Raw genomic sequence first — 25,680 nt, forward strand, 5'->3', positions numbered from 1 at the left:
TTTAAATTGCTCTGTAACAGGAGAGGTGGATGCGTAACCCCAGGACATTTGTGAATAGTTCCTTGCAGATGATACCATCTTGCACTTATTTACAAGAAGTAATCCTCTTGAGTGGCTCAAAGGATTTTTTTTTTTTTTAAGTTTCCTATATGAAATTCTTCCAGAATTCTTGGGAGATAGAATTAAGGAAAATATTATCACTTTGCTGATAGGAGAGTCAAGGCTTAGAGATTTGTTCAAGGTCAAATAGAAGATGATTGACAGAGCTGGGAACTTGAATTCTAGCATCCTTACATGTACTTCAGCTCTGCTGATGGACTTAGTACTTCCTATACTTTTTGGATATCTATTATTTTAAGAGTTTTGCATTTTGGGACACTAGCAAAAATTTTAAAATCTAAAATGCGTACCAAAAGACTATTCTATAACGCATTCACAATTACTATTTTCTTTAAGTTTAAAATAAGTTTTTTGTTATAAAATAAAATTCTAATACTATTCAATCATATTTACTTATAATTTTAAAGAATTAGAATCTTCCTGCTTCATTTTCTATTTAGCACCTTTTAGTGTATATTTTGAACTCTAAAAATATTTTCACTTGGAGAGATGAATAACATATTTCTGAGGGAAAGTGAATGTCTACATCAAAAAGTTTGAGTTAGGGTCAAAAGTCCAAAAATATACACCTCTTCCAAGAGCAGGTGAGATATATATATCTTCACAATTATTTCTTTCTATTATTGCCTTTCAACATGAAGAAGTCATAGGGCTTAACTCTATAATTCCATTAGGGGCCCTCCCTCATATAAATTGCTTAGACTTTAATATGAATCTTCAAGTCTCAAGTTTTTTTTTTTTTTTTTTTTTTGGCACAGGAATATCCTAGTGGTTCCATACATCTATTTCCTAAACGTATAAGGTACCAACATAAATTATATCCCAAGTTATGCGTGACTCTAACAAAATGTAGGCAATTTTCCTTCTCAGCAAACTTAAAAATTCATGCAAGCCAGATTTATGCAAATCCATGCTTGTGATTTGGCTGTGGTCAGCCTCAGGAAGCAGAATCCTGTAGACCCATCATATAAAATGTGATTTAAACCTGAGGTTTTATGAGAGCAATGCAATATGCGTTGTGGCAGCTCCAGTGATATTTAAAGGTGCAGGCAGGGATATGAAAAGATGACACTGTGCAAATCCCCATAAACACTATGCATAATTCATGGTGAATCCATGTATGTCTAACGTACATGACTTTCTTGCAATCCCTTTTTTACTTTTTAATTTGTTTACTTATATCCTGAAATAAGAAGGGAAAGATCTGGATGGTCACAAGTCATGGTGAAAAAGTGCCTAAGGTTGACCCTGATCCAATATAAGGCAACCGTTAAGCTGCCATTTATAAACACTAAATAACAATGTGGACAATGAGTCTGGCATAATGTTACATAAAGAAGCAAATACAAAATTAAATGAACACTGACTGCAACCATGTGAAAAATTAAAATTGTGCTTGCAACTATGCAAAAATGAGATGATACAAAATGGAGAGTCTCTGGGAGCAAGGGCGATACTTTTCATTTTGGTCAAAGTTTCTGAGAGGGGTGTTGTTTACTCATACCGCATAGTAACCAGTGTGAAGGGACCACAAGGGTGAGTGTCAGCCCTCGGGCACTAACAGGAAAGGCTTGTGGAGGAAGGCCAGAGCGTTGCTTTGGGGAGGATGCAGAGATCATGCGGAGCTTGGAGGGGCAGAGTCGTGACTGGTGAAAGTCTAATGGTGGCAGAATATGAATTCTCAGACCGCTTTTCTAGAAGGGCATGCTGGGAAACTGGAGATCTGCCAACAACCTGAGATCAACTAGCTTTACTGAATAGTTCAGCAAGGACTCAGCCTGAGAGGAAAGGTCAGCCCCTGTAGGGCAGCTGTCAGAGTGACATTTTCACAGCATAGCAATCGACTCCCATAACAGAAAGCTACTCAACAGACACTGAAGGGACAGACTTTCTGCTTGTTTCAGGTATGGAAAATTTTCAATGTGGTGAACACAGAGATAATTCTAGGCACAGAGTAAAAGTTCAACTTATTACAAGAAGCACCTTAGACGGGAAGACTCAAAACACGTAGCAATCCAATGCAATATGTGTTGACTTTTTACTGTTCACCTTATAAAGCTGTCCAGTCACCTGGTGCTGCCATTCACCACAGCGCAATGTCTCAATGGCCTCAGAGGAGGGCATTTATCCAAGGGGTGGACAACTGCCCTTCTTCATAGGTTTTCTTTGGGGTGTGTGTGTTTGTAGCCATGTATTCACACATTCTCTCTCTTTCTCTCTCTCTCTCTCTCACACACACACACGAATACTTTTTCTTTTTGAAGGTTAAAAGCTTAACCCCTTGGTCTCCATCATTTATAGTTTCTTTTCATAACAACCTGGGTCACAGGATTGATTACTGTGTAGGTTGATTTTAATGAATGAGGCTGGGAGGGAATATTTGCAAGCTTAGGGACATTCAGATAAAAGACTTAAGATATTTGTCTTCACTCCCTTTCTTTTCTTCACTGAAATAATACATGATCCTTTGTGGATACCAGAAATTTGAATAATCTAAAACAGTACTTCTCAAAGCAGTGCACAGGCATCCCTTGAAAGACTTGTTAAAATAGATTCCTGGACCCTACCCTTAGGAATTCTGAGTCAGTCTGAGGTTCAGAGTGTGAATTTCTAACAATCTGCAGATGATGCACATGCCACGGGTCCACACACCTCTCCTTGTGTAGCCAGGCTCTAACTACTTCTTTGGTCATTGTTCCTAAAGCCCAAGTGCTACCCAGTGAATACATTGAACACTAAGCAGATTCTGGAACTCCTTCAGGGCCATGGCTAGGGAGGCACGCTCCTGTCAGAGTCCCTGTGCTCCCTGGCAGACCTGGGTCCCTGCTCTGCCGCAGCTATGGCACTGGGACTGCCCACGGATAGGAGGTCCGTACTGTGCTGTGGACTTCCTAAGGGCCAGGACTGTGTTTTTGCATGTCTGTGTCCCAATATCTGGCAAACACCTGGCTAGAAGTAGGTTGAAAAAGGTTTTTGTAAAATAAATGAATGAACTAGAAAGTTAAATCATTTCCATGGAAGTAATGTTACTTTTTAAAAAAATAGCACCCTATCACCTTTACCCTGAAGTTGTTTTAAGTTATCTTATAATATAGAAAAATAAAAACCATTTAATTCTGTTTACATCGTTTTTTTGGAACCAGTTTTTAAAAAAAAGATTTTAGAGAGGGGGGAAAGGATGGGGAAAGAAAAGGAGAGAAACATCAATGCCTCTCATTTGCACACTGACTGAGGACTGAACCTACAACCTAGGTATGTGCCCTCACTGGGAAGCAAACAAGCGACCCTTCGCTTTGCAGGACAACACCCAACCAACTGAAGCACACTGGCCAGGGCTAGAACCAGTTTTTAAACATATGATTTCATTTAGTTGTCCCCCTGAACACTCAAAGCTAAATGCTGCCGACATTCCCTGAGCTAACTGTGCTCTCCACTGCTCTCCCTTGCTTATCACACAGAAGAAGGACCTTGGGAACAGGCAGAATCAAGCCCATTTCTTTTTTAAAGAACAATAGAAGTTACAAATGTACTAAATGTAACTTATACACTTCCCCCACAACAAAGCCCCAGAAGACACATAATTGTTTACATATCAAAATTCTATAAGCAATAGATTCTCTGATTTTTTGATGTTTCTCCATTTGTTCCCTCTTTTTTTCAGGAATAGACTATATTCTTATCTTTTTCCTTATCATTTCCCCCAACATTTATAGGGTTTAGGAAGTCTGCCCATCTACAGAGTCAAGGAGGACTTGGTCTTTCTCCTCTCTTAGCATTTTGACTCTCAAAGGGGAAAGCCTCAGCCAGACTTATGGGGATGCCTCCTCTCCTCTGATCTATAACCTTCTGCTCCTAGAGGATATATCAGATACTCAGGGAAAAGGCAAAAAGGAGAAATCACATGACACACTTGGGGGTCCTTCAAATTGTTCAATATGAATGGGGCAGGGATTCGTGGTGGCATTGGATGAAGATAACAGGATGAGGGTTGTGCATGTCCTGGAAGCCCAGCTGAGGTGTTGGCATTGCACTTAAGAGACAGTGAGAAGCATTAGTTCTCTCCACATCCTGGGCACTTACCACCTGTGGGCTGGCACTAAGCCAAGGAGTGTTGGGGTTCATGGAGCTTGTCTTGTATGGCTACTGTGGTTCATGAACCCACAAGGGTATGAATTTAAAGCAAGTTTGAATGGAAGGGTAAGCTTGCTCATTCATTTAGTAAAAAAACAAATCAATTCCTTTTAAAAAAAAAATGTCAGGTTTTCAAGGTTTTACATCTTTAGCTTAAAAGTTTAAGAATAACTAAAAATCTGTGAGCTTCAATTTGTTTTATCCTGTACTAAACAATTTGATGAAAAAATATATCAGCTGATGCATCATTACTTTTGTTTTCAGAAATTACTTCCATAGTTAGCAAATACTAGTGTGACAATTTCAGAGGCACATTTAAAGTTTAATGATAGAAGCTGAGAGTATAAGGAAGTGATAACTGGACAACCTTTGATGGGACGAAAACACTTCTAAGCTTAGTGGTTTTCTACAGAAGAATTCATTAAACATTCACAAATTATACAAATGAGATAATTTTGTTAGAAAAAAAAGTGATGACTGAATGTTTTTTTCTCTATTCAGAACATTCAGCACAAAGCCGAGATGGTACATTGTTTCACCATTTCTTTAATAAGTCACTTATTCATATATTTCAAGAATGAGATCATCTGACACAAAGAATACTATGATGAGGAATAAATAATAATTGTACTGAATGATCACTTATGTGTGCATGTGGTTTTCCTGGATCACAAGATAGGAAGGAAGTAGTACTCACTCTGATTGGGGGTAGACCATGTGAAAAATTAATGACTAAAAATGGAAATGACAGAATTATAGAGTTGTTTTGGAGAAAGGGAAGGAAACGATGGAGCATTAAAAAAAAAAAAAAAAGCAGGTTTGCAAGAACTGCATTTCTGTCAAAGCTTATATATGCAGTGTCAGAATAAGAGACACATTCCAGAGGCGGGGATCAGAGTGAGCTGAGTAGAAAGGAAAAGACACGTACTGCCAAGTGTGCATGGGGGAGAAATAAAAGCACAACCACAGAAATGACAAGGTCAGGGCACAGGTTCAGAGTCACAAGAAGAAGGAAGGGAAGCTTACTCTCTAAACTCTCTCTGCTGTTTCAGTATTAAAATAAGAAAAACTTTTTTTGTATGGTTTGTGTGTTACCATGTCATTTTTATTTATGAGATTCTGAATCTGTAACAAATCACTTCAGAATAAATATTTCCACCCACATCTGGTTTTCAAAGCCCTTATGACAGCAGGTGCTGATCCTATCAGTCATCAGCGAATTTACCTGCAGTGTTCATTAGACAAAATCCCTGACAGCTCACTTCCAAATGGATGGACTTGGAATATAGATGCTGAACTGTGGACATGGTTCACCATCCCCACAGCCAGTTGAGGGGGACGGGGTGTGATATACTGATCTAGGCGGAGAAAAATTGCTTCCCTATGGAGGACACTTCGTTAATCTCATTAGGTATATTTTAGGAGATTCAAATTCCACTTATAAAATCTTTAATATCTGTACCCTGATATATACTGAAAAACTGTCACAAAGTTTCTGAGAACCTCCTTATGAAGAATTAGGAAGCATCTCATATAAACATCCTTCCATAAAAATCTATCAGACAAATGTAACAGATTTAGTTGTGCACTTGAAATACATACTTCTCAAGTGATTTTTCTGGCTTAACTGGTATGTTTTGCTTACCAACAAGAGGGAGTTTAGAAGAAAGGATAAGAAGCAGTTTAAGATAAGAAGGCAGTTACTGGGATAGATAAATGAACCCAAGACTAGAGGTTGTTGCAGACCCAAGTTTTAATATTTTCTGTGATATAAAATAACGTACTGACACAGTCAAGCTACTTCCCTGCTTTGAGACTCATGTAACTTATTTTGACTGAACTACAACCAATATAATTAAACTTCTTAGCATCTGCATGCTTTAATCAAACAAAGCTTGTCTTCACACGAAGGGGCTGATTTGTTCTCTAAGCGGACAGCACCGCAAACCCAAACCACAGCCCTCTATTCAAATGTCTGGGAATGGACTTTACAGAACACAAAACATATATGAAGGACCCATGGACATGGCCATTGGTGTGGGGATTGACTATGCAAGGGGAGTGCAAGGTGGGAAGAGGTGGGTGATGCAGATTAATTGGAACAACTGTAACAGCATAAACAATTTAAAAAGACAAAAAACCTCTGGATTAGATTATCCTCTGAAGTTCCTTTCAGCTCTAATACCTACACTTCTCACATTGATCAGATTAACCTACTAAAAACAACAAAAGCACAACCTCCCTCCCCCCAGAAAAAAATCTACTAGTAAAAACATAACAAACCTTCCACACTGAAGTTTGAATGGGCTTTTTCTCAAGTTGCTGAGTCTACTTTTTTTTTTAAAGTATTATTGTCTCTATTATTTTCATATATCACATCATTTTTTACACCAGCATGTCAGCTCATGTCATTTCAATTTTGCATGTCTTTTCTCAGGGGATAAACATGCTCCCAGCACTTTTCCTCATTAGATGAAAAAGAAAACGAATAAAACAAAAACAAAAATGAACTATTCGAAGATTATCTAAAACCTATCTATTTTTCCAATTTGGAAGTCCAGCTTTTTCTCCTATGCCACATATAATGGACATTGGCTGAACAATATCTTAAAATAAAGATATGCAATGGCATTTCAGGTATTTGTTGAACCTGAGGTGGTAACTCAAGGTCTCTCTTAGTGATTATAGTTATTAACTGAGCCTGTGAGTTGCATTCCTGTTTGGTTGCTCATGCTCAATGATGCTGGTACCTTGTTTACCCCCTGAGTTAAATACTTAGCAAGAACAGAAGGTGGTAAAAGTCCTGAATAGGTAGAAATATCAGCAATACTTTCTGCTTATAAATATCTGCCCTATTCATTTTATCAAATGAGGACTTTTTACATTACAGTAGTCCCTCCCTATACCGCAGTTCACTTATCGCGGTTTCACTGTGTTGCGGGATTTTAAAAAATATTATATTTAATTATTTATCGCGGATTTTTCACTATATCACGGGATTTTGTGGTACTGTACACGTATACTGTTAAAGTTACGTAAGTTTAAGATTATAGAATATGTTTAAGAACATAAGTAGTGTTTATAAAAGTGTGGAAATGGTTAATAAGGGAGTGGGAAAGGTTAATAAGGGGCTGGGAACGGTTTATACGTGTGTGGGAAGGGTTTATAAAGCCTTAAAATATGCTAAAATAAGTGTAAGGTTCCTACTTCACAGATTTTCACCTATCACAGGTGGGGTGGGGTGGGTCTAGAATGTAATACCCGAGATAAGTGAGGGAATACTGTATAGGTAACTGGTTCCCTTTTGAGGTACTTAAACTTCCTTGAGGGTCGTAAGGCTACCTAACAATTATACCTTACCACCTATTATTTTAATCAGATCAACAACTATGTTACACCTAGCTGGGGAGAGGGTGTAAAGCAGGAGAGAAACAGAAGCAGGGGCAGAGGTCCACCCAGGCCATGTGAACATCCTACTCTTCTTTGATCTTAGAATCTCATGAGTATACTTAGTCTCAAACCAGAACTCCAGGGTTGTATACAGACCTAACCTGTTTTGTTTGACTACACACTGTTAAAAAAATTTGAAATTGATTATACACATTTAAAAAGCAGCAGGTTGATTCTTTCTCTTGAAAAATTAGTATATGTGGTAACACTGAGCCCATTTCCAACAAGGTAGCAATTAGAGGGAGCTGGTAGGTACTTCCCCCCTCTAGAAGGGTCAGCTTGTGACATTAGCCACTGCACTCCTCACTCCCGATTTTTCTTACACACAGTCTATTCCCCTCATTTCTGTACCTGGTTAAAACAAGGGCACATTTGTATCTATGACCTCAGAATACATTTTACTGTTTAGAATTACTATAACTCAGTCTTGAAAAAATCCAAGAGAATTCTACAGCTAATAAACCTAAGAGTTTTACCATCAACTTCCACCACTCACCCACCACAGTACTGCCATTTATAGAGCACTTACTACATGCCCTGCATGTTGTTAAGCATTTACATGCAGGAACTTATTTAATCCTCCCAACTACTTTATCAAGGTGATAGTTGTTTCCCCCATTTTATAATAGAATGGCTTGAGGCTCAAAGAGGCTGGTTAATTTTTCTAAGGTAACACAGATACTATGTGACCCGAGTCTGTTTCATTCAGATTCTTGACTGTGAAGGCTCTGTTCTTAACCACTCTGTAACATCCTTGTTATATTCACAATGTCACACACACATGCAGTAACAGAAGAGCCAGCACCCTCCAAAATGCACTAGACTAGGGTATTTGACAGTGTCGTGCAGAAGGCATGCAGAAGGCTTAATAGTAGAGCAGTCAGAACAAGCAAGGTGGAAATGTTATGATGCAACAACTGTTTCCAACTCATCATTCAGGAAGCGGGAATACCTGTTGGGGAGAGCAGAAGACAAAACAGTGGTGGCCCTGAACTCAATGTAGCCTGGGCTCTGACCAAGGGGGGCGAGGCTGGACACAGGCCCTGCAGGGGGCCATCCCCACTTGATCATTACATCAGACATCTAAAGTCAGGTGGTAGTTTTCATTTTACAGATTAGGAAAGAAACTCAGAGAACCTAAACTGCTCACTTAGTAAGTGGCAAAGCTGAGATTAGAAATTAGGATAATGGCTTCCTATTCAGCTCTTTCTTGCCTGCCTCTGTGTCATTTTACACAGAGTGACCTTCTACATTTTCTGGCCTTCTACCTCTAGACCTCAGTCTGAAATTAAGATTTTAGGTCTTCCCTTTCTGTTTTTCCCAGAGTCAAAGGATGCCTAGGGGAATCACTACACTAAATTGAAGTGGGGGAAATGTAAAGTAAGATACTGTGACCCCCCCCACCACCACCAAATTAAGTCACTCAGAGTTATTTTTACATTACTTGATACAAACCGAGACTATTTAGAAATAAAACACAGGGTGATCGTGGTTTATTCCACTAATTCTTCAGTTTAACCTAGTGGAAAACTTTCCCCCTTCCTTGTACAATATTTAATGATGATAAAGAGCCTTGCAGACAACACGGCACTGATGAGACTACAGAAGTGAATCTGTTTCCTCCAATTTTAATTCCAGACAGACAGCAAATTTGAATAGCTTCCGACTATCTCACCACCAACACATAAGGCTTATTTTCACCGAATCATTTCTCCTCTATCAATCTCTCCTGAGGAGAAGGCTAACGAGCCCATGTCTGCTGTCAGTGTAATCCAGACAACCACAGCTGCATAAGGGGTTCTGTCCTTTCAGTGACTCCTCCGAGTATCCTGATTCAGAATCTCTTTTATGCACCTTCAGAGGTGGTTTCTGTTCTTGGTGACCAAGTACAGAGTTCCAAGAAGGAATCCAGAGAAAGTGTTCGATATGACACCAAGAGGCAGGTGTCAGATGACATTCATGCTTTATAGGTCTCCTCAGAGGTAAATGGCATCTGAATTATATTTAGATTAAGTCACCACATTGATATGGTAAAGAAAGCACTGGCCAGATGGTGCTGAGCACAGCAGGGCAATGAAACCCATCACCCCATCCCTTCTACGACTTAGGAGTCTGAGACTCAGGCCAGCTGCTTCAATGGGGACATGATCACACATTTGTTAGTACCAGAAGGAAGCTGGGTATCTTTTCCCATTCATCTGTTTTTCTTATTATTCCATTTTTATTTATGTTGACCTGTATTTTCCTCTTTAGGATCCATTCTCACAAGGACTGCTAGGACAGAATTGCAACCCTACTCAAATGCTTACTTGCTATTGGAAACACAATAGTTTGTCTCTTTTCCTTCAGAGAAAGGTCAAAGAATTTCTGGTTTCTGTTACTTTCTGTATAGGCTTCTCCTACACATTTAAAAGGACATGCTGAGAGAGGTTTTGGACTAAGGAAATATGTGTTGTCTCTTTTCACAGTACTTCTCATGCCTGGCAGAGACCCTGTCTACGGAGGCTGGGCAGGGAAGGGAAAAACAAGTAGATGTCAATGATAACCATCCAGGTACAATTTTGCATAAATTTGCTATCCAGGCCATTTCTTGCTTGGCAAAACTATAGGGGCCCAAGAAGGAACTAAACAGTTAAGAGCTGTGTGTGGAAAAAGTTATCCCTGTGAAGGTTCATAGATATTGTCTATTATAATAATTCCTAGTAGATTGTTATGTTATATAATTAAGAGCAATGAAGCAAAACAACTTTTTAAGACATGTATGGGATGACCAATAACGGGTACCTGGAGAGAAGCTCTGTGAAATGACAGGGGATCTGACTGGACGTCAGCAGGAAGGGCTAGCTTTCCATGCTCTCTCTGCACCTGACCAGGGACACTTAGGATCTCTTGATTCACCTTTCTAGGTCTCAATGTTCCTGTTTGCTAGAATGGAGTTTTGGGGTGGTGTTATGGACTGAGTAGGTACCCCTCCTTCAAATGAAGCCCTAACCCCCAAATGACTATATTTGGAGACAAGGTCTGTGAGGAGGTGATGAAGGTTAAATGAGGCCTTAAAGGTTGAAGCCCCAATGAAAACAGAAGGAGACACCAGAGCTCTCTCTTTGTGCCACGTGAGGGACCAGAGAGAAGGTAGCCATCTACAAGCCGGGAATAGCTCTCACCAGAAACCCTCAAGATGGGCAGCATCTTGATCTTGGACTTTCCAGCCTCCAGAACTGTAGAAAAATGAGTGTCTGTTATTTAAGCCACTCAGTCTATGGTATTTAGTTATGGCAGTTGAAGCAGATGAATACAGGCAGTAATGACTAGCTAATTAAAATGACAATGATTTACAGTTTCCAGAGTACTGTTACAAATTTTATCTCAGAGAAACTCTAGGAGGTAGAAAGGGCAAAGTATTATTTTACAAATAAGACAGTTTCAGGATCACAAGGCTACCAAGTGGAATTCAATCAGACTGGAAACCGGGGTCTTTAAGGTACCTTTGGTTGTAAATGGTTGTGGTTTTCTTGTTTTTAGCATTATTATGTTGGATGTCTATAAGTTCCAGGTTTTAGATTTCTGGGTAATGAGTGCCCAGTTAAATAATGTCAAATTTATCACAAGTCATATATGTACTTTTTCTCTTTAGAACTGCAATACTTATCTCCTTTGACCCAGTGGTCCTCAAAGTGTAGTTTAGCAGTGGGAGCTGAGGACTTAGAAATGCAAACTTATTCTTTTTTTTAATAGAAAGGACTTTATTTCTGAAGAATTCATACAGCCATTGGCAGTACAGAGCCACTTCTCGGTACTTTTTGTTTTTGTTTGCACTTAAGAAACTGAAATACATGACTGGGATAATGCCAAAACGAGAATTGCTGGTTTCTCATCTAGGCTACGAATACACACTTAACTGCTTGACACTTTATTGCCTTCGTGGTACAGAGCTAAAGCCAGAACCCAGGTGGGGGAAGAGCTGCACCCCCTGTCGTCTGGTCCGGTCGTGGGAAGACTAACCCATGTTCTTTCGGTTGCCATAGCCCCTAGGGTGGGTGTCCTTCCAGTCATCCCACTCCCGAGCTCGGTGGAGTGCTTCCTCCTCCTCCTCTTCCTCCTCCTCCTCCTTTTGTTCTTGCTCTTCCTGTTGCTGAGCTGCTCTTCTGACCTCTGAAGTTGTCTTGGGTACTCCCTGATCTGGTACAGCTCTCAGCTTCCGACGTTGGTCATACCAGTCATTCACTGTCATAGTTGCCAGACCTGGATAACCAGCTCCAAATACTTTGGCTTGGGCAGCATCCCGAGTGAGAATAAAGGGTTTCATTGGAGGCCTGTCCTGAGGAGTTGAGCGAGAAGTTGATGCCTCTCTGGGGGCGTCTTTTCCCTTCAGGATCTTCATCTCCTGGTCAATGCTGTCGATCTGTTCTAAGCTGATGCCGACCCACCTCCGCAGGTGAAGGAGGTAATACTCATGAACATGCTCATCGTCCGCTCCTCCACTCTCCATGGCAGCTTTCATTGCAGACAACCGATGCTCCAACTCCTTCTTCTGCTTGTATCTCTCTATTTTAGCTTGTCTTTGAGATGCCATAGCAATGAGGCTAGTATGGGCCATTGAAGATCTAGCAGTGTTATTTTCATCTGAGTTGTTCTTGGTTTTCGGCAACTCAAACTCTGCCACATGATAGTGTTGGCACTGAGTTAGGAAGAATAAAAAGTGTTCTCGAGCCCACTGCAAATGATCTAGACGCTTGCTGGGGTCGACTTGTTTCATGGCGAGCGCTCCTTGAAATGCGGATACCATCAGATACTTCAGGTCGGTGGAAGCAATCTCTTCCAAATCTTCATTAGGGCTGAACAAGTCAAGCTGCGATAACATCTCGGCAGCCTTCTCCAGGAGGTGTAGTCCTTTCAACACCTTCTCTTGGACTACCCGGGAACCGGAGGGCTCCGCCGCTACCTCCACTTCGTCCACAAGCCGCTGGCTGGTGTCGAACAGCTCGGGTAGCCTAGGCGGCATCAACTCTTTTTCTTTGGCTGCTGCCATCTTACGGGAGGGAGGAACCAAACCTATTCTTCAACAAGACCTACCCTCCTGTAATCAGGAGACAATGTTTAAATAAACAATAAAAATGATCCAAAATATACTTTTAATTTTTTCTTTTAATATTTATTCTAGAAAACCAAACATAAAACTAATTATTATATATCATAATTCATATATAATACTATATTTGTATATGTAATTATAATAAAAGTATATATATATTTTATGTCAAATGTCTGGATTTTAGAGGCAGTACAATTTTAATCTGATATGTGTCCTTTGATTACTTTCCTAGGATTGGCCTTTAAAACTCTAGGGATTTCTGGTGGAAAATATGGACTCTGATGCCAGTGTGACACATTTATACTTAAATGACTATGTGTGTGTGTGATAACATATTACATGACATCTATCAGTTTAGGACATCAACACTAAGAATTTTCTGGAACGTTTTATATGCATCTCAAATAAATTTACGCCAATAAAATTTCAGAAAGAGAGAAGCACAATATTACCATTTAACAATAAAACTGTAGACATTTCCAAAATTTTCTTATGTAGAAATAACACAGAAATAATCTTTTATCGCTTTGAATGAGGGCAGCCAGGGAGAACAAAATGCACATACTCTGTGCTGCTTCTGTTATTAATTTGCCGTGGTAAGCAAATTGTCAGCTTTCTGTGGAAGTACAAGACCTGTATATCATATGACTGATAAAAATGGTATATAGCTTGCAGAGCATTTGTAGAGTGGCAGCTTCTGAATGACAGATTTAATGAATTTAGTAGACTTTTGCCCATCACAGCTTCCAACTATTTTATTTATCTTCTTTAGATTTTCTTTTGGCACCACTGACTGAAAAAGCTATTTGCAACTATATGAGGATTGACTAACACATTTCTACCATGTTTTTGAAAAGGTATAGATATGAGAAATTGACCATAAAGATTCCTCTCCAAATAGTATGTATATATATAATATATTCTGTATAATATATAAAACATATTGTATACAAATAATATATGTTGTATCTATGAGATGTAGCAATATTAAACATGTATTTTAACACTGATCTTTTAAACTCAGGAGAATTTTTATAGTATTATGAAGACTAATTAGAGTGTTTTCCCACAGATTTTACTTGCAGGTATCAACACTATCATTGTTCTGACCTAAAATTTACTCAGAGTATTAACACTAAATAACCCCCTCAAAAGGAAGAACTACTCTTATAGCCAACAGAAAACCCCAATGCCAAGTCATATTCATAGTTACTCATCCTTTCAAACATGTTTGACATGAATGATTCAGCAAATCTGGGTTACTGCCAACTGGTGCCAACTGGTATAATGGCTCAAGAGGAAACGTAATAACTACAGAGGCAAATGAAGACTGGATGAATAAAACTCTCCCTTATGAGGACCACACCAAGACACATCATAATTAAAATGCCAAAGATGAAAGATAAAGAGAGAATCTTAAAAAGGAGCAAGAGAAACACAGAAAGTTACCTAAAAAGGGGTGCCTATAAGACTATCAGCTGATTTCTCAAAAGAAACTGCAGGCAAGAAGGGATTGGCAAGAAATATTCAGTGTGATAAAAAGCAAGGACCTACAACCAAGATTACTCTATCTGGCAAAGCTACCATTTAGAATGGAAGGGCAGGTGAAATGCGTCCCAGACAAGGTGAAGCTAAAATAGTTTATTTTCACCAAGCCATTATTATATGAAATGTTAAAGGGACTTATTTTTTTAAAAAAAGATCAAAACTATAAACATTAAAATGACAACAAACTCACAACTATCAACAACTGAATCTAAAAAATAAAAACAAAATCCAACTAAGCAAACCAGAACAGGAACAGAATCATAGGTATGGGGATCATTTGCAGGGTTATCAGCTCGGAAGGAGAAGGGGGAGAAATGGGGAAATGGTGCGGAGATTAAGAAGCATAATTGGTAAATACAAAATAGACAGGGGGGAAGTTAAGAATAATATAGGAGAGGGTGAAGCCAAAGAACTTATATGCACGATCCATGGAAATGAACTGAGGGGGGTGGGATTGCTGGGGGAAGGGGGATACTGGGCAGAGGGGAGCAAAGGGGAAAAAATTGGAACTACTGTAACAACATAATCAATAAAATATACTTTTACAAAAAACCTCTCCATTATTTGATCCAGGTATAGAAAATGTTATTTTCTGAAAAAGCAGATTATCCCTTTCTTTCTTTCTTTTTCTCTCTTTCTGTCTCTCATTTTTAAAAAGATTCCTTAACAGTTAATAAAATGTGTTTAAGGCACAACAACCTAAGTTTTATTGAACGTACCATGGGACCATGACCATGAGGTAAAAAGAATCATGACTTCCTTGGGCTTTCCACTCTGAGGATCTCAGTGTGGAATTTTATGTTTTTTGTCATCCCCAAATTCAGTTAAAACAGAAAGAAGCTTTAGGAAAAAAAAGAAAGAAAAGAAAAGCAGCTTTGGGGTAGCATGAAACTAAAGAAGTGCATAAAGAATAAGAGTTTATCTTCTATGTGATTAAGAAAGAAATTAATTAACTTTTGTTTTAATAGAGAATGTATAGGCATGTGTATGCTCATAATATACTGAAATGCATTTTAGTAGTTCATTCACCAGGTGGGTCCAGGCCTTTGATCAAAGTGCTGATCTACAGGCAGGATCTATGAGAGGTGGAGATCGCGTGCCCCAAGCAATAATTCTGGCACAGTTAAAATGAGAACAGCCCAGTGGAGAACTCAGGCTCCAGCCCCACTTACCTTATTAACTAAACTGACAATTTGGCACTAAGTAGAAATACAGGACCTAACACTCTCCACCCCTCTGTTTTACTCAGGAGCCAGAGAGTGAAGATAAAGCAAGAAAAACACGGAGGTAGTTTGGGGGAACCCTGTAAAAACAGCATACTCTGCATATCCCACAGAGTTGCTTGTTTGGCCAGTTTTCCCAGGAGATCACTTCAGTTCCTTCAGTTATTCCAGGTCTAACAAGCAAGTCTCTAAGTCAACTGTCTCTGGTTGCTATTTTGATGGTCGTTTTCTTTTTCTTTTTCTTCCTTCCTTCCTTCCTTTTTCTTTTCTTTCTTTTCTTCCTTCCTTCCCTCCTTCCTTCCTTCCTTCCTTCCTTCCTTCCTTCCTTCCTTCCTTCCTTCCTTCCTCTTTCTTTCTTTCTTTCTTTCTTTCTTTCTTTCTTTCTTTCTTTCTTTCTTTCTTTCTTTCTTCTTTCTTTCTTTCCTTCTTTTTCTTTTCTCTCTCTCTTTTCTTTCTTTCTTTTTAAAAAGAAATATACACAATTGCTCCTTTAATGTAATCACCATGATACAAAACAAATTGCCCAATCAGGAAATTGTCCAAATTCAGCCTGCCTTTCTGTAGCTTTCTTTCTTTCTAACATCTCCATCTGCTCAGTTCACTTTGAATTATTTAGCTCCACCTGAGCTCACATCACTTATACATTAAGTGAATGTGCAGTTACCTTGTCTCCCTGATAATTAACAAAGATGTGAGGGGTCAATGCCAATTCAGTGGCATAAGCTGGATACCTTCCATTACCTGGTGCGTCATTGTTTATGGCCTATTAAGCAGTTTTCATTTCACCTCATGGGCCCATATAAAACCCAAGCTAGATGTTTCTCAAATTATAGGCAGTATTACAGAATATTAAAAACTTTTTTTTGCTTTTTAAAAGTCATCTCTAAATTTACTGAAGGATAGCTGAGAAACTAAATTGGACAATACATATATTTTAAACTTCTTGGTTTTTAAAAGTCTTTTATCTCCCCCTCCATATTCATTGTTTTACACTAATGGTAGCATTTCTCAGTTTTAAAATAATATACTTTCTGGTTTTTGTTTAAATCTGTTTTTCTAACCAAATTACCATGGTTGTTTTGATTCATTTTTCAAGATGCGCTTTTAATTTTCCCAAAGTCCTCTTATCTTGTTCTGCTTTATTATTATTTTAAAAATAATTTTTACATATAGAACATACATGCTGACATGCAAAAGTGGATCAGAGGAATCAAATGGGGAACTTAGCTTCTTTCAAAATCTATCCTGCTATGCAGGCCTCCCTTAGGCCTTGGCTAGGGCAGGGCTGAGTGCTCAAAGGGTTTCAAGTGTCAGAAATCCACAGTGCAACAAGAGAAAATGTATGTAAGCATCCACTTACCTGCTTTTGATCAACAATTATTTCGAGGTCTTCATCACTGCTTAGTTTTCCATATCCTTTTTCTTTACTTTTCTTGTGAAAGAATAATTTTAAACGATCATTTAGTTTCTTTTTAATAATAATCTTAATTCCGACTTAATACTTTTAAAAGATAAAGTTTACTTAGCCTTGTTCACTAGTCATAATACCTCATTCTCTATGTCAGTTTTTCATGGACAACAGCAAGTTTTTTATTGTTAAACTGTTTATTTACAATTCTTCATTAAGTATTTTTTGCTTAGCCTCTTCCATACAAGTTACACCTTTAATCTTCTCTGAATATTGGTATCCTTCTTTTTTCAATTCTGAAGTTTTAGAAAAGAGTCTTTAATACTTTAATATAAGTAATTTCTTCAAGAGTCTCAGTATAGCCCTGGCCAGGCAGCTCAGTTGGTTAGAGCATTGTTGTCCCCATATGCCAAGGTTGTGGCTTTGATTCCCTGGTCAGGGCACAGGGTACATACAAGATTTGACCAATGAATGCATAAATAAGTTTAACAACAAATTGATGTTTATCTCCTCTTCTCTCTCTCTCTCTTCCCCCTCTTCCTCTGTCTCTAAAAATCAGTAAAAGTAAAAAAGTCTCAGTACAGTTTTCTTAAAGATTGAAACTGCATTTAGTAATAGTAAGTTGAAGACTACAGCTATTAAATGTTTTATTTTAATTCCTTATGTATTTTAAAGAATGACAAATATCATGCAACTCAGATAACAAATCCTTAGATTTTATACATTTGTTTATAAATCAGATAAAAACTAACACTGTAAAAACAACTCAGAAATAATTTATAAAAGATAAATAATTTTCAAAATTAGGTAGTTTGAAAAGTTAAAAGAATACAGATCATCTTTAAAAATGACTTTATTGGTATGATGTCATTTTTTTCCCCCAATGACCATTCTCTAGCTACCTATCCCATAGAAAAAATTCTAACATTGGAAAAGGACATAGATCGTGATGACCATTTTATTGCTGTGCTTACAGGAGAAAGGTCATTTATCTGAATCTTTTTTTCCTCTTTCTCCCACTGCACTGGCTGATGGGAATGCCAGAAATGACATGTTTCTTCATAATTCCATGAACCAAAGTACCTCTGCAGAGGACCAGTAACAAAAAGAAGAAAAACCACTATACAGTTAGCTTTAGTTCAAGCTTATTATTTTTAAAAAACGATCCCCTTTTTTAGGGTATTGACTACATTAACTAGAATTAAGGGAATTAAAAATATTTATGTTTGCAGCTACTGTGCCATATTAGAATCCCCATCTTACTGAGAGAAAAAACTATACTCTTCGGGGAACATGATGTAAATTTGTTTATACTTTGGGACATGATTCTTGTCTGTTTTTCCCCCATAACATTTCAAAACCAGATTTCCACATTTCCTCCCCAATAAACATACCTACTATTTTGTGTGTGTGTGTCTGTGTTTGGTAATAAAGAGGTTTCTGAATCTTCAAGTATTGGGATGTGTAACTAACATCTTATTCATATATTAATGAATTTAGCCACATAGAACAGATGGCCACAGTATTCTCTCTGTTGTTATTCTTGTCCTCATTTGAGGTTCCATTTCAGGGTTAATGGAAAACAAAAAGAACAAGAGTGGTTTCAATCAAGCTGACTTCCTCCCTATCACTTTGCTTTTGTATCCTTTTAGTCCACTGGTTGCCATAGGATATTGTCCACAGAACCTCTAATGCAAAACATTTAGAAACGCCTTTCCAAATATTGATCTGTATACATACCAAGTAGCTCATTTGCATGACCCGATTTCTGGACAAAAGGACATTAAGAAGAGATGGAATGTGGGTCCTTCCATCCATTTCACTGTCAGACATCCCAGAATTCTTTGCACCAGCAGCAGCGTCTTCATTGCCAGAACTTGCTGACCAGAGAAGTACAGATCTTGCCCAGCAATAGTATTTATAATGTATGACAATAATTGAAGGATCCCTGAATCATTGTTTTGGCTTTGTAAACATTGTGAAAATTTAGGCTAGCACAAAAAGTCATTGAAACAAAAATGTCTTCTTTTCTAATTTTTATCCAAGAACTTCTATGTTTTCTGACTGCTGTGCTAGTTTAATGCTTTAAAAGAAAAACACCTATTATTAATTATATATTTTTATATCTCATCCCACACATATGGACTACTCAGCTTCTTTGTCATAAAAGCTCTCAATTTCTCCTTTTTAATGCTCTACCCCAGACTTCTTTGTGATTAGCAAAGCACTGGGTTGCAATTTCTGCCAATACAAAATTCCACCTTTCCAATTTAATCCCAATTCCTTATCTGATATAGCAGTAAACTTCCCTGGGGAGAGGCTAGGTCAGGAAAGGAGATTATAGCCCCCACTACTGCAAGTATAAATTGGCATTTTCCAAAAGTGGGAGGACGAATTTAGAGCTCTGAATCTGTACTTAAACTCCTAGTCTCCAAACAGCACACAACCGTACACAGTCAAAATCTTTACAGTTTTACTCTAAAGTTAAGCAATATTTTCTAGTTCACCCCATAACCCCAGGGGGATTAAGTCTTTTCTAAACCGTAATGGTTATTCGCTCACTTACAGCTTATTTCTAGTGCGAGCATAATCCTCTTTCAAGCACTCAGCTCCCACTTTGACTGCTTAGCTCAGCCAGCCCAGGCAGGGATCTTCAGCTTGCCTCCCTCCTCCCAGCTGGGAATCCCTGTCTTCTATCTATGCACTTTTGTCAAGCACGAAAAGCAACTCCAGAGCTTCTGCGTGGTGTTTCACGTTAGCCAAAGGACTGAACTAGAAGGAGAACGAAAGCTAAGCTCTCCACTGTCCAAGCCTGAGGAGGCAGGGCTTCTGTGGGAGGAGAAGCCACAGGGTAATCACTTCCTGCGCTCCTCCCACCTCCCCTGGCGGACGCGGGAGCTGAGGATTCCAACTGAGGCAGGGAGGCTAGGCCCCTTTCCTCCTCAGCCTCAGCATGCTGTCTGCTTAGAGCTGATTTTGTGCACTGCTTACCTAAGTGCAGTTGACAAGGGAGCATCAGTGCAGTGGAGATAAAACAGTTCAGACTTTGAGGTGGGAAGAGTGAAGAAAGAGGCAAAGGGAATAGTCATCACTTCGCAACAGTGCTGCATTCCCTGTAAGAAGCTTTCGGCTGAAGATAAGTCTCCCATCTCTGAAATCCCAGACGTAGTATCTCCTATCTTCCCCACACCATTCCCAATCCTTTCTGAGTATCCGGAAAGAGGACTATCTAATCCTTTCTTAGTGCTAACAACTTTTTAAATACCACTGAATCAGATCTATTTTTTTCTTAAGAGCATTGAGCCCAACTTTCCGCTCTGCATTCTACCATCTCTCCTTAACCCTATTTACCTCTTGCTTCTCACTCCTCCCTCTCCCCTCCACAAGAGTAGCACAAAAAGGTACGTTTATTCACTTGAATTAAATAAACCATAAAACTTGGAAATTGTAGAGGAAAACAATGTATGGATGCAGATACAGACAGTATCATAGAAGAAAATTTTGCAAGTAACAACAACAAAAAAACAGCAAAATCTGATGGGACCGAGACCTGAAAAATGAAGCACCATATGTTCAATTTTAGAATAAGGTTCTATTAAAAAATAACAGCATTAATTGAAAGATACTAGTTGTGTCCAGGTTGGATTAAAGGAATTCTTCGTACTCATTAGGAATGGAATATATGAAAGTTATTTTGAAAGGAAAAAGGAACACATGATCTAGGTAATTGTACAAATTAGTCTCAAGTGCAATTTTTTGCCTAACTACAATGTCAAAATAAATGTAAAGGTTAAAGATTACATGTAAGTGTTTAAAAATATTTTTACTATCATTTATTTATACTACAATGAATGATAAACAGTAGACCTAAATTTATTAAAGCAAATGTTACACAGAGACTATACAGGCAAAATACAGAGACCTTCGTACTCTCTTCTTTGTGTTTGTCAGTAGTTCTCAGTTCCTATTCTTTCATTATTCTTATCTTCAATCCCTTCAGAAGGCTGCAAAATTGTTTAGTTTCCCCTGTCCTAGAAGATAACTTCCTCGCATCTGTTTTCCCCTAAAGCAGTGATTTTCAACATTTTTCATCTCATGGCACACATAAACTAATTACTAAAATTCTGTGGCATACCAAAAAGATATATTTTGCCAATCTGACAAAAATTGATATAATTTTGATTAATTCACACTGGACAACTATTATTGGGTTGGCTGTTGCCATTTTTTCTTTATTTGAAAATCTAAGGGAAAAGTTGTCAGTACCCCTGACTAAATAGGTATTGTATGTTTTAAAAACTTTTCTGGCAGATCAAATTTATGCCCCATAGGCACTCATTTAATCTTGATTAACTCTTTACTATCAAGCTTGAAAAAGTGGTTCATTCTTATTAGCAATAGTTCCTTTCTCTTCACTTCTAAACCAGTCACAATCAGGTTTCAATGGACTATAATTACATTCTTGACAGTCACCAATGGACTCCTAATAATCAAATTCTCTAGCAGTCCTTTTTTAGAGCTAATTGTATGAATTAGCCCCAAATGCAGTTTGGGAATGGCTACAGATGTCAAAAGAAATGCAAATATTTCTTTCAGTGGTCAAGTTTGTATGAAGTATTTTGAAAAATATCTTTGCTGTTATTTACACTATTATGGCTATTAAATGGTGTTGCCACCAACTGAATAGAGTATCAGAGAGAAGGAGGAGGAATTGGGAAAGGAGATGATGTGCTGAGAAGATACTTTCTGAGTTTGTGGTGCCTTTGGAAATTTTATCTATATGGAAAGATCCAATCAGCCCTTTGAATATATAGTCTATATCTTAGAAGAGAAGAGAAATGAGACCGGACAAATGGATTGCTGGGGATAATCAAAATTGGAGGCATGGATGAGCTCATTAAGATGAATACTAAGACCAGAGTCCTGGAGAATGTTACATTTAAAGAATGAGCCGAAGAAAAGAAACCAGTGAAGGAGGCTGAATAGGAGTGTTCATGATACAGAGAGATCTGATTAGATCACTAGGGAGGAGTAGGGAGGGGCCTGAGGCACCGGTAAACAGTCTAGGGTAGGAATGGCTGAGAAGATGAATGCCTCCAGAGAAAATGAAAGTATGGGTCAGAAGATTTAAAAAGAAAAGAGAGCAGAGGCTGGCTCTCAGCCTCTCTTCCTCAAGGATGCCTGGATGATTGTGCTGCAGCTGCCTGCATTTCCCAAAGGACAGTATTTTGGATAGGAGAAAAACTCTGGGCGCAGCCTGGGATTGGCCTGACCTGGCAGAGGATGGCAGGCTTATTCTTTGGGTGTTCTGAGCTCTGAGGGGAAGAGCTCTGAGGCAGAAACCTGCCATTCTCCCACAAAACTAACAGGAGGAATGATAGGACAGCTCAGGTGTTAAAAGATTTTAGCTTTAATTGATAGGCTTAAGTGATTAAAGCTGTAAGTGACTAATGCTTGTGAAAAGCTGTTATTCCAAAACTGTGTAGCTTTTGAATAAAGACTCCTTTCCTTTATCACCAAACCTTTGCCTCCAGAATTTTGCCTAGATGGTAGTGGCGAGTGGCAGGACCCCATCTGCTGTTTGGGAACAGTCATGATGTAGGAGAAGAACCAGGAGAATGCAGTCAAAGGAAAAGAGTTTTAGATACTGTCAAATGCTGATGAAAGTTTAAGTAAGGATATGAACAGCAAACTTACATTGTATTTGGCATTTGGAAGTCATCAAGGACTATGAACAGAAGAATTCATGAGGATGGAATCAAGATTAGAGTGTATTAATGAATATAGTGGCAGTAAGGGAGTAAAGATAGTGAGAGAGGACTTAAGTTTCCCTTAGGAAAGCTTGAATTAAAAGGAAAAGAGGAAAAAATTTTGTTAAAATGGTAGATCTCATGTTAAGTGTTCTTACCACAGTTAAAAAAAAAAAAAAAAAAAAAGGAAGCAGGGGAAGAAAATGCCAGTGAAAAGATAAAAAATACAAGGAAAGAATGCTGTGAAAGTTACTATAGTCCCTCCCCCACCCTCTTGTGTAAAGTTATTGAGCCTGTGTAAATTCAAGAATAAACCTGTAGGACTTTCGGCCAAGATGGAGGCATAGACTGACACGCTCTGTCTCCCTCCACAACTAAGAAGGACTACAACTATCACAAAACCAAAAATAATGAGTTCCAGAAAACAAAGCTACGTGGAAGTCCAACGTATGAAGTTGTAAACAAGTGATGCTCGTCTGGATGGGCAGGAAGGGCGAAACCGCGGCTGAGAAAGATCGAGCTGTGCTGGAGGTGGCAGCTGCAGCAGCGAACAGCGGGACCCGGTAAGCAGACACCCGTATTTGGGGGGAGGAGAGAAGCGCCTGGGAGCCCGCCCTGGCTGCAGACCAGACCTATCGGCTGGCGATTCCAATGCCGGGGAAGGCAGACCCCATTGTCTCAGACTGTGGGGATGGAGGAGGCTCCCAGTTCCTCAGTGGAGAGTAACAGCAAGAATCCATCTTGGACCCCTGCCTTCATGCAAAGTGCCACAGTGTGGTGAGAGGTCGCCAGGTTGTGACGAGCACACGGGGCTCCGCCCAATATAGCATAGGAGGAGTGACGTGCCCCGCCCAAGAAGGAAAGACAAACAAAACGGTCAGAATGGCAGAATTAATGATTGAAATACCAATCACACAGCTAACAACAACAACAACAACAACAACAAAAAAACAAAGGCCTTGACTGATGAACAAATAGTGAATCTTTCTGAGGCTCAGTTCAGAGCTATAGTCATAAGGTGGCTTACAGACCTAATAGCGGGGCTGAATCAAGACGGAAAGAATGAAGGCTAGCCCTGCTGAAATGAACAAAAAATACATGCAAGTGGTGAGGAAGGGAAAGCCAGAGATCAAATCAACAAATCGGAACATAAGGAGGGAACTAACTCAACCAGTGCAGAAAGAGGAAACAAAAAGTGAAGAATATGAGGAGAGGCTCAGAAACCTCTGGGAGAGGTATAAGCAAATGAACATTAGAATTATAGGATTGCCAGAGGGTGAAGAAGAAGAACTAGAAATTGAAAAATTATGTGAAAAAATAGGGAAGCAGAACTTCCCTAACTTGGGGAAGGAAATGAACTTACAGGTCCAGGAAGCACAGAGAGTTCCGGATAGGCTGGACCCAGGGAGGACCACACCAAGACACATTATCATCAAAATACGAAAAATTAAAGATAAAGAGAGAATCTTAAAACAGCAAGAGAGAAGATAAGAATTATGTACAAAGGGGTCCCAATTAGACTATCAGTGGATTTCTCAAAGGAGACTTTACAGGCAAGAAGGGACTGGCAAGGAATATTCAAAGTAATAAAAAACAAAAACCTACAACCACGATTACTCTATCCAGCCAAGCTGTCATTCAGAATAGAAGGGCAGAGAAAGTGCTTCCAGGACAAAGTAAAACTGAAGGAGTTCCTTAGATCCAAACCACTGTTATATGAGATGTTAAAGGGACTAGTTTAGAAGGAGGATCAAAACTATGAACATTAAAAGGAATACTGTATCACAACAACCAATAGCAGAAGCTAGGGAATCGAAACAAAGGCAGACTAAGTAGACAACGAGAGGGGAAAAAGAATTATAGGTATAGGGAACATTATGGGAATGGTCAGCAGGGATGGGAAAGAGGGGAAAAGGGAGGGAGATGATGAAGGAATTAGGAAGCATAGTAGGAGGGAGTGGAGTAGACAGGAAGATGTTGAGAAGAACTATATGCACAACTAATGGGCATGGACTAAGGGGGGGCAACTGGAGGGAGGGGGGAGCAGGGGGAAAGGAAATTGGGACAACTGTAACAGCATAATCAATAAACTTAAAAAAATAAATAAATAAACCTAGCCCTGGCTGCTGTGGCTCAGCGGATTGAGTGTTGGCCGGCGAGCCAAGTGTCGCTGGTTCGATTCCCAGTCAGGGCACATTACTGGGTTGCACATCAGGTCCCCAGTTGGGGGCGTGAGTGAGAGTCAACCACACAGAAAAATAAAATAAAAAATAAAAAAAGAATAAACCTGTAAAAAAAAAAGTGAAAATATAGATACCAGAGGGTAAGGGGAGATAATTCATGAAGCAAGAAAGAACAAAGTCCTTTTAGAAGAAAACTGCATGTCTCTCTTTTACAGTATACAGTTGTGTGATATCTATATATCTACATCTCTCTCTCTCTATATATATATGTATACACACACACACACACACACACACACATATATATTTATAGAACAGAAATCTGGAAGGATATATACCAAATATCAAAAGTCCTTTTCTCTGGGAGATGAAATAATGTGTGCTCTATGTGTTCTCTTTATACTTGGGAGTACTTTTTGAAATAAGAATACATTTCTTTTATAATAAAAAAGTAAACAAAATGTGATTGCTGGAGAGACCATAAAATTGCCGTGGAAAAGACAGCTAAAGTCTATTTTGCTGAAAAATGACTAGGTCAGGGTTTTACCCTTTATTATGTTTCTGGAGGAATAAAAGCTTTTCTCTTTTCTTTCTTTCTTTTTTTAATGTAGAGATTCATGCTAGTTATTGCTTATGTCCCTTGTGGCAAGTGTGTTAGGATGGTGGAGTGAATGTTTTGTTTATTGCATTTAATATGCCCCTTTCCTCTCGACTCTCCCTCATAATATTAAGTTTCTCACTTTTTTGACATCATTTTGGTCCCACGCCCACCCCA

General features: G+C 38.8%; 1 pseudogene across 1 annotated transcript; it reads right to left on the minus strand.

The window, feature by feature from the left end:
• Nucleotides 1-11,430: 11,430 nt before the first annotated feature.
• LOC150020934 (immunoglobulin-binding protein 1 pseudogene) lies at nucleotides 11,431-18,891 on the minus strand (annotated as a pseudogene). The gene is made up of 3 exons (XR_016510556.1): nucleotides 18,713-18,891; nucleotides 16,925-16,996; nucleotides 11,431-12,778 (listed from the first exon to the last, which is right to left on the minus strand). The product of XR_016510556.1 is annotated as an immunoglobulin-binding protein 1 pseudogene (transcript).
• Nucleotides 18,892-25,680: the final 6,789 nt, after the last annotated feature.

This window comes from Furipterus horrens, unplaced genomic scaffold (assembly GCF_987537825.1).
Source record: "Furipterus horrens unplaced genomic scaffold, mFurHor1.1.pri manual_scaffold_1, whole genome shotgun sequence".
NCBI lineage: Eukaryota > Metazoa > Chordata > Mammalia > Chiroptera > Furipteridae > Furipterus > Furipterus horrens.